At 42.6% G+C, this 12548-nt stretch overlaps 1 protein-coding gene across 4 annotated transcripts in view; it reads left to right on the top strand.

The window, feature by feature from the left end:
• The window catches only part of TRPS1 (transcriptional repressor GATA binding 1), a 553271-nt gene that overhangs the window by 75295 nt on the left and 465428 nt on the right, over positions 1–12548 (top strand). The window lies entirely within an intron of this gene.

Here is a 12548-nt window from a genome sequence, read left to right on the forward strand (position 1 = left end):
TAAATAATATGAATAGTTAGAATAGAAATCTTCATTACAAGCGGGAGACCATTAACAGTGCCACATGCAATATGCAAATGGTAACATTTATTATTATAACATTGGTGCCTAAAAATTGAATTTATTACTGGGATGACATTTCAGACCCTGTAAATTATTCAAATACCAGATTCCAAATGACATACAAACTAGAACAGCAAATTTCAGCTACTCGCCTGTGTATGTTTCCTGATATCAACTGCAGCATAGAGTGACTGGAACGCTTTTGATAGTTTTTTTTATTATTATGGTTTTTAGTGTTCTCAACCTCAAACTCTTATGATGATACTTTACCATTACCTCTCTTCTCTTTCGAAAGAGGAACTGCAGTGCAAAGCCCTTTTAAGCCGGGCTTAGAGACAGTTCCAGCTGTCAATCGAATCTCATATAAGCAAAAAGTGCATAACTAAAAATATATACATATATATTTAGAGGGAGTTTGGCTCAGCCATCCCCATCCATTGATCTTTTCAGCTGTCAGTCATATTTGGACTTCACACAATTGTATAAAGCATGCAGCATTGGGTTAGCCTACTTCAGCCATTGACTGTCTTGAGTGACAGCATTTTGTTTGATCACATCTTAAATAAAACAAATGCATCAAAGTGCAAAGATTGATCGGCCAACACTTTACCAATGTTTTTTCTTTTGACTTTCAAACCTTTTAATTTATGTCCTTCCTTTGTGCTGGAACTTCATCTTCAATTTAGAGAAATTCAAAGCCAACACTTCTTTTCTAGGTTTTCCCTGCACGCTGTGCTTGTGAAAGCTCTTCTTTTAAAAAAAATCTTTTAGAGAGGCTGAGAACCCGCCCATTACTTACCTTTTTCTACCTTTGGCTGGCTCCCACGTCACTTTACTTAGCATTAACTGACTTCCACAGGGCTCCCATGTCCCGCTCGCCTCCTCACCTCCGTCTTTGTGCCATGGAGCCTGGACCAAGTACTGCTTCCGTTATCCTTCCATTGGCTGCATGCTTCTGGAGGTACCATTTTATTATTTGCAGCTGAGGTTTTTCCTTTATTAAAAATGTTTTTTTTATTTATCTCTAGGAGTAAACATATACGCCACACATCAAGAGAGAAATTGACATCTATACATTAAGTAAATAAGCTTGTAGGAGATAACCAAAAAAGAAAGAGAACTATTCGGAAGTACATTAATACCCAGCACTTTTACAGTTCTAGTTTTAACATAGGCCCCCAAATTTTATGGAACTTCTTTCCAGAGCGAGCACCTCTGCTCTTAACTATAAGCATCTCTTTTTTGAAAGTCTCCCTTAGCCTCCAGAGCCCTGGGTGGTATTTTAGATATCCAAGCGCGGGCAATGCATAATCGTGCAGTTGTTATAATAATCGATATAAAGGATCTTAATCCTAGGACAGCATCTGATTTATAGCCAAGCATAAGCTCTTTCTCTGTCAATTGTATATTAATCTTTAAGTGATCAGCTATTATATGCAAAACATCTTTCCAAAAGGCGGCCAGACCTGAGCAGGTGACAAACATATGCAAGCTGTCAGCGGCCACCAATCCACATTTTGCGCACTTGCATTTATCGTTCATATTTATACCATTAGGATCAATCCATTTAGCTATTCGTTCTGGAGTATAGTATAGCATATATACTGTTTTAAACTGTTGAAACTTTTGGTTAATAGAATATAACGCAGCATCTAAAGTCTCTGAAGCCTGTTCAATATCTCCAGGACTACTATCTTGTCCCAATAGCCACTCCATTTTGACGCTAGCTATATACTATTATTCTCCCAGAATTGAGAGAATAGCTGAAATGCCTTGCTAATACTCAGTTTTGCCTCTGAGTGTAAATAAGTTAGTATATCTTATCCCATAGGTTGTCTCATATCTCTACGCCCCCTAAACAATCTCTAATCAGTAGATATTTATAAAACATATTCCTAGGGATACCAGATATCATCTGTAAGTCTGAGAACGCGCGAAATCCAGTGGCATTGTATAAATGGCTTGGTTGACTAAAACCTATCTGTCCCAGGATTTAGCTTGCATATCATGGAAAATTGCCGGAAGCATAGGGTTATACTATAATGGCATGCTAAGATGCATGAAAGGCAAAGAGCATTTAGCTCTGATATATACACTATATTCTTAAGAGTCTTAAACCACACTTTTTTAAAAATAGTTTGGATCATTAATCCTATACAAAAACATATTGCTATCACTACCAATAGCATGACTAACAAAAATGTTGTCTACTGGGAGATAGAAGGTCCCGTAGGCGTCCAACGAAAGCGCCCCAAAAATATAATTTAAAATCGGGTAATTCAAATCCTCCATATCTGTAAGGAAAATTTAGGTATCGTATAGCACGTCTCAATTGCTTATAACTTCATACAAAACTGCAAATAACACCCACACGTTTTTTTTTCTAAACTTTTTTTTATTAAGAAAATTCCAGGGCATAATAAAATCACATGACACATACATTGGTTACTATGCATTGGTGTAAATGTTGGCATTACTGCATACATTATCAATACTTGTTGCAACTTAGATGTTCCTGTTAACATTTTGAGTACCCCTTTCCCTCCCTTCCCACCCCTCACTCTGAATCATCTGCCATCTCTAGCGAGGGTGGCTCACAGATATAGCCTCTGAATTTATTCCACACTGCCCACACTTTTTTCCATTTCCGGGGGCATTACCGGTGTACATATGCCACCTTTTCTGCCATCATGGCCCCCTCAAGTTTTTTGAAAAAATTATTCGCAACTTGCAGAGCTATTGCCCTGAATAAAAAAATACATTTCGGCAAAACAATCATTTTTATAATATTACAGCGCCCTATATTACTAATAGGCAATTTATGCCAGTCCCTCATTTTGGAAATTATCAATTTAAGTAAATAATCGTAATTCAATTTTATAATCTGTCCCAGATCTGCAGTAATCCGTACACCTAAATAGGTTGCTGATGTACATGCCCCAATTACCTCCCTGTCAGCTTGAAAATTAAGAATGGTCTGTGTCTTGTTAACATTCGGTTTGTATCCGGAAAAATTCCCACATGTACTAGCTTCGATTTGGATAGCCTCTATAGCTCTGACTGGGTCTATCGAGAAAACAGCTGTATCATTGGCGTAAGCCATTATTTTAAATTCTTCAGAGCCTATTAGTAGAGGTGGAATGGATAAGTTGACAAAGAGTGATCTAATAAATGGCTCTATATATAGAGCAAAAAGTAGAGGTGATAAAGGGCACTACTTATAGATGGTTATAAATTTGTACTATGTGCTCTTTATGGCCCAAACCTGAACGAGCCACGTATTTTTTAAACACTATCCTTAGATCTTTTCGATTGGCAGGGAGACTTAATTATTATGTGAGATTTCAATTGTATCATGAAGTCATGCCTAGATTCAACTAATCCAGGTGCCTCGGTTAGAATGAGAACATTTTGGCTGCCATTATGAAAATGGCTCGATTGCATAGTCTGAAAGATGTCTGGCAGTCATTGCATCCTCTTCAACCTGGCTATACTTACTATAGTGCACCACACCGGCAGTACTCAAGGATTGATATGTTCTTGACCAATAATGCTATCCTTAATATAGTCAAGTGTGAAGTGTGCCTCAAGATAGACTCAGACCACAATCCCTTATTGTTGGAACGTGTGCTTAGCCCATCTACTAAATTAACACGCCAATTTTCCTTTAATCATTATTTGCTGATGGATATAGAGTTTCAAGCTTTTATGGAAAACAGTATTAGTCATTTTATTTAAGATAACAAAGGTTCTGCTTCACTCTTCTCTATCTGGGATTCACTTAAAGCTTACATAAGAGGAGCTATTCAGTAATATATTTTTACATTAAATTGTACCAAAAATGTGGCAAGCAAGGCTATTAGAGATGGCATCCGACAATTAGAAACCGCACATACGAATGAAATTAGAAGCAGCATTACTCAACAGACGGCAGCCTCAATATATTCACAAACATATCTACTTCTAATTGAAAAACGCGCTGCACTAGGACGGCCCCTAAGGATAAGACAGCTGCTAGTTATAATAAAAATCGAGCTCTTCAATACGAGTACGGCGAACAAGTAGGTAAAGTGCTCGCACATCAACTTTCTGAAAAAAGCGCGGAGCGAGAAATAAAGGGTATAAGAGGTGTTGGGGGGTTTACATTATACTCAGCCTGAAGAGATGTAGAACAATTTTTTGGCTTTTATCAGTCATTATATAGTAACTCTAATGTGTTTGATAAAAGCAAATTTATTGACTATATAGATAAGTGCAAGTTTTGTGAAATCATTCACAGACTCGAAACAGAACAGGTACACTCTCTTAATTTAGTTATTACGGCTGTTGACATATCTGATGCTATCGTGCTCTTCCTGCTGAAAAAGCAGCAGGTGAGGATACAATACCGGCGGGATTCTATAAGATATTTAAGTACAGTCTGATTCCTATCAGGATTATGAATTATATTAGTGTGAGTGAGATGGTACCCAAGTCGTGGAATATGACAAACATTGTCTTCTTCTTAAGAAGGAATAAGTCTAAAGTAGAGTGTGGGTCATATCGCCCTATCTAGCTAATAAATGTTAATGCAAAATCCACGCTTCTTGCACCTTTTATGACACAGTTAGTCTCAGATCAACAACATGGATTTATACTCGGCAGGGATACGACTGCACACGTAAATACTGCCTTAGTTGCTTTTGATGCTGCTTCTAAATTCAATCTGGACATAGGAATGGTCATACTTGCTGCGGAAAAAGCATTCCATCGTGTAACATAGGATTGGCTTTGGGCCATACTTACGGCCTATAATATCCACAGATGCTTCTATGACTGGATTAAAGCTTTATACAAATGCCCAAGAGCAAAGTTAGTCTTATCTAAATTATCAGTCTGCCCCCTTCATGATATTGAGGGGTACTTGACAAGGGTGCCCTTTAGCTGAGGGTTTTCCAAGCAGTTCTGCTTCTTCCGTTTTCATCATTAAGGGAGCAGTGCCAGAGCATGAGAGGTTACAGATTGCCCAGGTGTAACACCCAGTGTCAGAAGCATGAACCGCTCCTTCTGTTAAGAAGAGCAGACCACACCCTCTTCATAGCCGGAAGCACTTTTAATCCCAACAGCATTTTATCTTCGCAATTTAAGGTGCACACACTCAATAAAAGCTAGATTTCACAATTTCCCTTTTCTAAACTACAAGTGCCATAATGCAAAGGAACAAACATAATGGCATTATCTCCTCCCAAGTAGCATGGGACATCTTGAGTTCCATGTAAAAAACAACTTTGTACAGGGTTATTTTCTCCTCTCCGGAACACGGACAGCAATGTGCCACACTTCTCTCTCCTCCCCATATGAGGAGTACACCTTGTCAGACACGAGTCTGCCGAGATCCCCTCTTGCAGGACAAATCAGAGGTGATAACTGGGCTCCCTCGAGCCCCTCTGCTGAATAATAAACTGCATTGTGCTTAGCGCTATCCTTACCGATTATACATTACCCTCTGACCTCTCCACCCTGTGTGACATGCAGTTTTCCATTGAGTAGCAGCTGAGCACCAGAAAAACGTCGGATGCTTTATACATTTTTTTTTTTAAATACCACACATTTTCTCTATGTGCCATCCTGGAAGAGAAAAGGAAATTAAGTGATTTGCCCAGAATCACATGATGTTGAGCTGAACCCGACACTCGGACCTCGTTTACAGTTGGCAGCTCTGGCCATTACGCTACATCCTTTACCTAGGGGAGAGGGTTGCTTGTAAAAACTAAGCATAGGCAAAGCCAATATGTTTCACCTTTGTAAAATCTATTGCTTTTTCAGTGTTTTTTTACATGTTGCATATCAGTTGAGCTGCTGTGCATCATGTCTTGAAGAAAAAAGGCACTATGACATAGCTAGCATTGACTGCGTCGTTGCACTTTTTTTGTAGCTTAAGCCATGTTGCACAGCAGCTCAACTGCTGTGCAACATTAAAAAAATACCGCCTAGGTGAAACCTAATGGCTTTGCCAGTGCTTGTTGTTTCTGGTGACAATAAGCATATTTTCCTGTGATCGGCATTCAATTAAAAAGGGTTTTATATCTTTATTAATTACACATTCCTGATAGCCATTTTATTATACTAAAATGTTATGCAATGATTATTACAATGTTTTAATTTAAATTTAAAATAACATGTGGCGTGTTTTATTTTTTCCTTCTTTAAGCTTTTTTTTGTTTTTTGTGGCACAGACTATCATTAAAAATAATGTAAGCATAACACCAACTGGAGAAGGCCCTACTTATTTACTTTGGCAATACCTATTTGTAGTTGAAAGCCCTAAGTGGGGCACTATATTTTCTTGTTCATGCTTCGTTCTTCCCATTGTGACTACATAGCTGCATTTTTGTAAATTGTGTGGTATCAACATACCTAGTACTCATCGGAGAGATGTACATGAGAGGTGGCTCTCAATGAAGAGCAAATAGGGGAAGAAGATGAGCAGTGGGTACAGACATGTAGAATGCAGGGTAGCATATTGTGTTTACGGGGATTCTCCGTTTGATTGGGAAATTCAGGAGCATGGAGTACAATACAGGTGTAGAGCAAGAAAGTTTTAATGTAAGAAGGTGTGAATGTAAGGGTGATAGCAGAGCTGCGGAGGTAAAGAGGTGTGGAGAGAAGTTTGGCTTGTCTTGTCACCTGGAACATTATGTTGCAACTTTTGAAAGGAAGAGTGAACTAGGTAAAATGTCAAAATGGACATAAATGAAAAGACTACATTTGGTAACACTACATCTGTCGGAGGCCTTTGTGAATCTTCACCGTTTGTGGTAATCTGAAGGACCCTGGCCTACACTGCCTGCTAGAATAGACTCTTGCTTGACACATGCAGAGTTACTAGAAAGTCAAAGAACTGAGTATAACATGGATGCGCTGCTGTTACCCGAACAAACGAGACTGCAGAATGTGAAATATAAAAAGCCTGTTTTTTTTTTCAGCCTGAGCAAAATACACTTAACCTTGAAGTACTGAGGAACACTTAGTGCCCAGTCGTGGCTGGCATTGATCGCGGGTGTGGGGGTAGGGAGTAGCGCGGGGAGGGTATCGTGGGGAGAAGGGGGGTAATTTAATAATTGTTTTTAACTTACCTGTTCCCCAGCCGGGTCCTGCCTTCTTGGCACCTGCTCCTGCTCTCCTGCCTCCAGCAAGAACAGGAAACAGGCAGCCTCCCTCCCCTCCCCAAAGCCAATCACAATGCTGCAATTGCAGCGTTGTGATTGGTGGGGACGCTGCCCAGCCAGGGGCTTACGGGAAGGCCATTTCCTCCATGTAGGCTGAATTGCAGCATGAATGGAGAAAGGGCAGAGTGCGCAATACTGGTTTGGGCGGCCCCAGAGGGCCTACCAAACAGTCAGGCCACAGCACTACTCTCCTGCTCGCAGAACAGCCCCGCCCACCTGCCCGCCCACAGCCAAACCTTCTGCTTTCCTGCAGTGCGGGAAGCAGCAACATGTAATGGTAGTTATTACCATTTTATGTTTCTGCTTTCTGCCATTTTATGTTTCTGCTTCGTGCACTGCGAGAAAGCAGTGGGGCGACGCTCCTCCACTCTGGTGGAGGAGCCACCCCTGTTAGGGCCTGATTACGAGTTAGGTGTGTGGGTTACTCCATCAGAATTGTGGCAGATATCGTGTCCGCCGTATTGCGAGTTCCATTATGTGCCATTGGATATAATGGAACTAGGCATAGGACGTATGTCTTGCACGTTTGTGATGGAGTAACCCATCCACCAAATTCGCAATCAGGCCCTAAGTGTGAGCAGAGGGAAAACAATAGCAACAAGCATTGAAAATGCAATAGGTCTCGCAATAGAAGAGTTTAACATTTTTCGTTTTGCAAATGGATGAGTGGCGTTGCGTGGGTGAGTGGCGTTGCGTGGGTGAGTGGCGTTGCGTGTGTGAGTGGCGTTGCGTGTGTGAGTGGCGTTGTGTGTGTGAGTGGCGTTGTGTGTGTGAGTGGCATTGCGTGGTTGAGTGTCTCGTCTTCATAAACGTTGGACAGAGTAGCGGATTGCCTCGTTGACAAAGGCCACATAAATTAGACAAACGGAAATCCAGGTAAGCACACACTGACACGGGAACTGAACAGAAAAAGACAAGCATGCACATGCATTAAAGGACATACACACAAGCCTATGAAAACACATACAATGCTAAACTAAAGCACTAGTTAGTCAGATGAGACGTTATGCAAACCTTCTTTACACAGTAATCCCGCAGCAAAATTAAATAGCAGGGCTAGATTTTCCTAGAGGTTAGAGAAGCTATGTGGCCTTTAATTGAGATAGATGGCCGCGTATGACAACTCCATGTTTGTTCTGGAGTGGTTTATTGTCCCAGGAGAGCCGCAGAGTCTCATGTGAAGCAGAGGCTTGAGGAGTGTCCGCATTTTGGCAGCCCCTTTATAACAAGCATGAGATGGGACCCGAAAACACTGGAATGAGAAGGGGCTGAAAGGAGCTAGTGACAGAGTTCAACTGGAGGAGAGGTGGGCAAAAACAATGAAAAGGTGGACAAGGGAGGAGAGAAGGAAAGGTGACAGAGAACTGCTGGAGGAGCAAAGAGGAGAAAAGAAATGCGACACGGTGGGCAGGGGAGGGGGCGGAGCGGGTAAAAAAAAAAACAAGACGGAGGGAAAGGCAGATAAGGGGAGGGGGAGCAGACGGTTGGCAGTGTCCTCGGCTCTGAAGTAAGTGTTTCTTAGCACATGTGTTTGCAGGGATGCCTATCATCAGGAGAAAGGGGTCGGAGGAGGCGAGGATCGGCCGTAAGCATGTGTGCTTTCTGAAAAACAAAAATGTTAGGGGACGGCTGGGGGGGAAGGGTAAGGATAAGCTGAAAACACAAGCTGCAATCACTTGTGTTTTCAGCCGATCCACGTTTAGTTTGCAAAGCAACTAACGAGGATCAGCTGAAAAAACAAGCACTTGCAAACTAAAGTAGGATCAGGTAAGTTAAGTGAAATAAAAGGGTGGCAAATAAATGTTTGGATTTTTGTAACGTGGTAATAATTCAGCCCAAAACGGCTGCAAGATGAAGCCGAGGCACTTATGTGAAGTGCTTGTAAGCCTGTGAAGTGAACAAACAGCGCAACGAGGGTTAGGTGGGAGATAAAAAACAAAACAAAGTGAGGCTGCAGGCATGAAGGTTTGAGACCCGGCATAGGCTCAACAACCTGGGAGTGTGGGCAAATCATTCGGTCAGCACGGAGCATGATGGCTTTATTGAGGGAGGCCCCCTGCGGCAGGGTAAAACCCCCGCTGGTGGCATATCACTCGGTCAGCATGGAGCATGTTAGCTTTATTGAAGGAGCCCCCCCGCTGCATGGCAAAACCACCCGCTGCTGTGACCGCATGCAACCGCAACGCAGTGTAGGCGGAGGAAAAAAGCAACACGAGGTCTGGTGTTGAAAAAGCGAAAGAGCCGTAGGCGACATGGTAAAAAATACAAGCAACATGAGGTCTGGTGTGGGGAAAAGAAAAAGCGCCATAACACACTGATACAATGCCTGGTGTTGGAAAAGCGGAAGCGCCGTAAAGGGCAGGGGAGGGGGCGGAGCGGGTAAAAAAAAAAACAAGACGGAGGGAAAGGCAGATAAGGGGAGGGGGAGCAGACGGTTGGCAGTGTCCTCGGCTCTGAAGTAAGTGTTTCTTAGCACATGTGTTTGCAGGGATGCCTATCATCAGGAGAAAGGGGTCGGAGGAGGCGAGGATCGGCCGTAAGCATGTGTGCTTTCTGAAAAACAAAAATGTTAGGGGACGGCTGGGGGGGAGGGGTAAGGATAAGCTGAAAACACAAGCTGCAATCACTTGTGTTTTCAGCCGATCCACGTTTAGTTTGCAAAGCAACTAACGAGGATCAGCTGAAAAAACAAGCACTTGCAAACTAAAGTAGGATCAGGTAAGTTAAGTGAAATAAAAGGGTGGCAAATAAATGTTTGGATTTTTGTAACGTGGTAATAATTCAGCCCAAAACGGCTGCAAGATGAAGCCGAGGCACTTATGTGAAGTGCTTGTAAGCCTGTGAAGTGAACAAACAGCGCAACGAGGGTTAGGTGGGAGATAAAAAACAAAACAAAGTGAGGCTGCAGGCATGAAGGTTTGAGACCCGGCATAGGCTCAACAACCTGGGAGTGTGGGCAAATCATTCGGTCAGCACGGAGCATGATGGCTTTATTGAGGGAGGCCCCCTGCGGCAGGGTAAAACCCCCGCTGGTGGCATATCACTCGGTCAGCATGGAGCATGTTAGCTTTATTGAAGGAGCCCCCCCGCTGCATGGCAAAACCACCCGCTGCTGTGACCGCATGCAACCGCAACGCAGTGTAGGCGGAGGAAAAAAGCAACACGAGGTCTGGTGTTGAAAAAGCGAAAGAGCCGTAGGCGACATGGTAAAAAATACAAGCAACATGAGGTCTGGTGTGGGGAAAAGAAAAAGCGCCATAACACACTGATACAATGCCTGGTGTTGGAAAAGCGGAAGCGCCGTAACACACTGATATAATGTGCGGTGTTGGAAAAGCAAAAGCGTTGTAAGATGTAGTAGCACACACGCAAAATGAAACCCCGCAATTTGCCAAACTGTAAGCAGCTGTAAAAGCGAAAGCGCTGTAAGACGGAGGGAAAGGCAGATAAGGGGAGGGGGAGGAGAAATGCGACACGGCGGGCAGGGGAGGGGGCGGAGCGGGGAGAGGGTGTGAAAACAGCAGGGGCCTGGAGTGCGGCTGAGGGAACTGATGTGCACGCGCTTTTAAGCTCAATGCACATGCGCATTGAGCTTAAAAGTCACGGGCACTGCAAGGAATCGCCACGATTCCTTGCAAGTTAGTTAAAGAGTGGTTAAGCCCCAATAGTCTCGCAAGCTCGATGCGCATGCGCATCGACAGGCGAGACCTAAAAATTAATACATGCAGTCTTAAAAGTGAAAATGTGTTGTGAAACATGTTACAAACCTTTGCAACACAAATGTGGATATTTTCCAACATGTACGCGAGCGCGAAAGCTGAGATAGAACCATTTGCTGCGGGCAACTTTGAAACGGCTTTAAAAGGTGCTTTCTACATTCAAGAAGAACGTTCTGAGGGTAACTCACAGAGCCTCGTGCCCCGGTAACGAAAGTTGCATGTCTCGTGAAGGGAGTGCGGGGAAGATTTTCAAAATACGTGATCCATTGTTAAAGCAAACAATGTTTACAGAAAACGTTCTTGGCACGTAATAAAACTCATTAAGCCGTCATTGAGATAATACAGCCAGAGTATCTATCCATTCCGGGCCGTGCAGCGCGGTGGACTCCTCTGGAAATGTCCTTAAATTTACAAAACGAGTCTTCCTAAAAGGTTAGAGTGATAGCGTTCCAGTGAGTACGTAGGTCCCATGGTGTCTATTTCAACGTTTACTTTCTTATTAACTGTACGGTGTCCCTATTGGCTGGAACACATATGCTTTTGTCTTTCTTATTAAAGGATTCTATTTATATTCGTTCCTTGATGCTCTTCTCTGCCAATATATTTGCTCAGGACACGAATAAAACACTGTGAGTATCAAAGCGGATTGGAGCACACTTCGCAAAAGACTTCTGGCATGTGTACACCCAGATCTTGGATCAATACGAGCTGAGTAAGAGGACAAACTAAATGCCAGATATTGTGGAATTTCCCATATTAATTAAGTCGAATTGTTGGTCATTTCGGGCTGGCCTCTGAAATTCAGACATATTTGATCAAATGTGCAGGTCAAGTAACTTGAACCATCTACTCACTCGAAGAGTAATGCCCACCACCAAGGATATGGGCACCATATTTTTTCTTGTCAAAACAAACCTACAGCCTTGTTTGTTCAGTATCTTAAGTTTGAAAGGCTCATGCTGAATTTAAAATGTACTTTGTAAAGCACTTCACTGTTCCTCGTAGCCCCTTTCACGCTGACTTGAATACACAACATAAAAATAAGAAGAAACTTTATGACGGGCCCACTTGTTCAGAAGATGCATTCACCCACTGATATTTGTGTCTGTGACCTGCAAGTTGCTTTTTCTTCACCCTCCCACACACTCACCTTTGGCATTAACATACATAGTCTGCAGCTGAGACACATCTATAGCACTCACCCACATTCCTGAGCTCAAAGCCTGAAACTTGCAGTAGGGCAGTTTTATGTTGTGTTATCAAAAGGCCAATTCACAAATTTTTTGTTGTTGTTTTATTTAAATGGAAAATACAATGCTTCAATAGATTTTTATGACCATGGAAGTGGTGTTTACTTTTCAGAATAAATCCATGTATCCCACAGGTAGCCCTAAATCTCCCCGCACTTCCCGTCCTGCACCATCCCAACTCACCTGAGTCGTTTAGTCGTTTTTGATTGGACACAGGGGTGACAGCCTAGAAATCTTAGTGTTGCAGGCTCAACAATTGGCAATCCCCTGCCTTCCACATGACTGCAGCTCCCATCAGTTGGTGAGTA

The sequence above is a fragment of the Lissotriton helveticus genome, chromosome 4_1, assembly GCF_964261635.1.
Source record: "Lissotriton helveticus chromosome 4_1, aLisHel1.1, whole genome shotgun sequence".
NCBI classification, from domain to species: domain Eukaryota; kingdom Metazoa; phylum Chordata; class Amphibia; order Caudata; family Salamandridae; genus Lissotriton; species Lissotriton helveticus.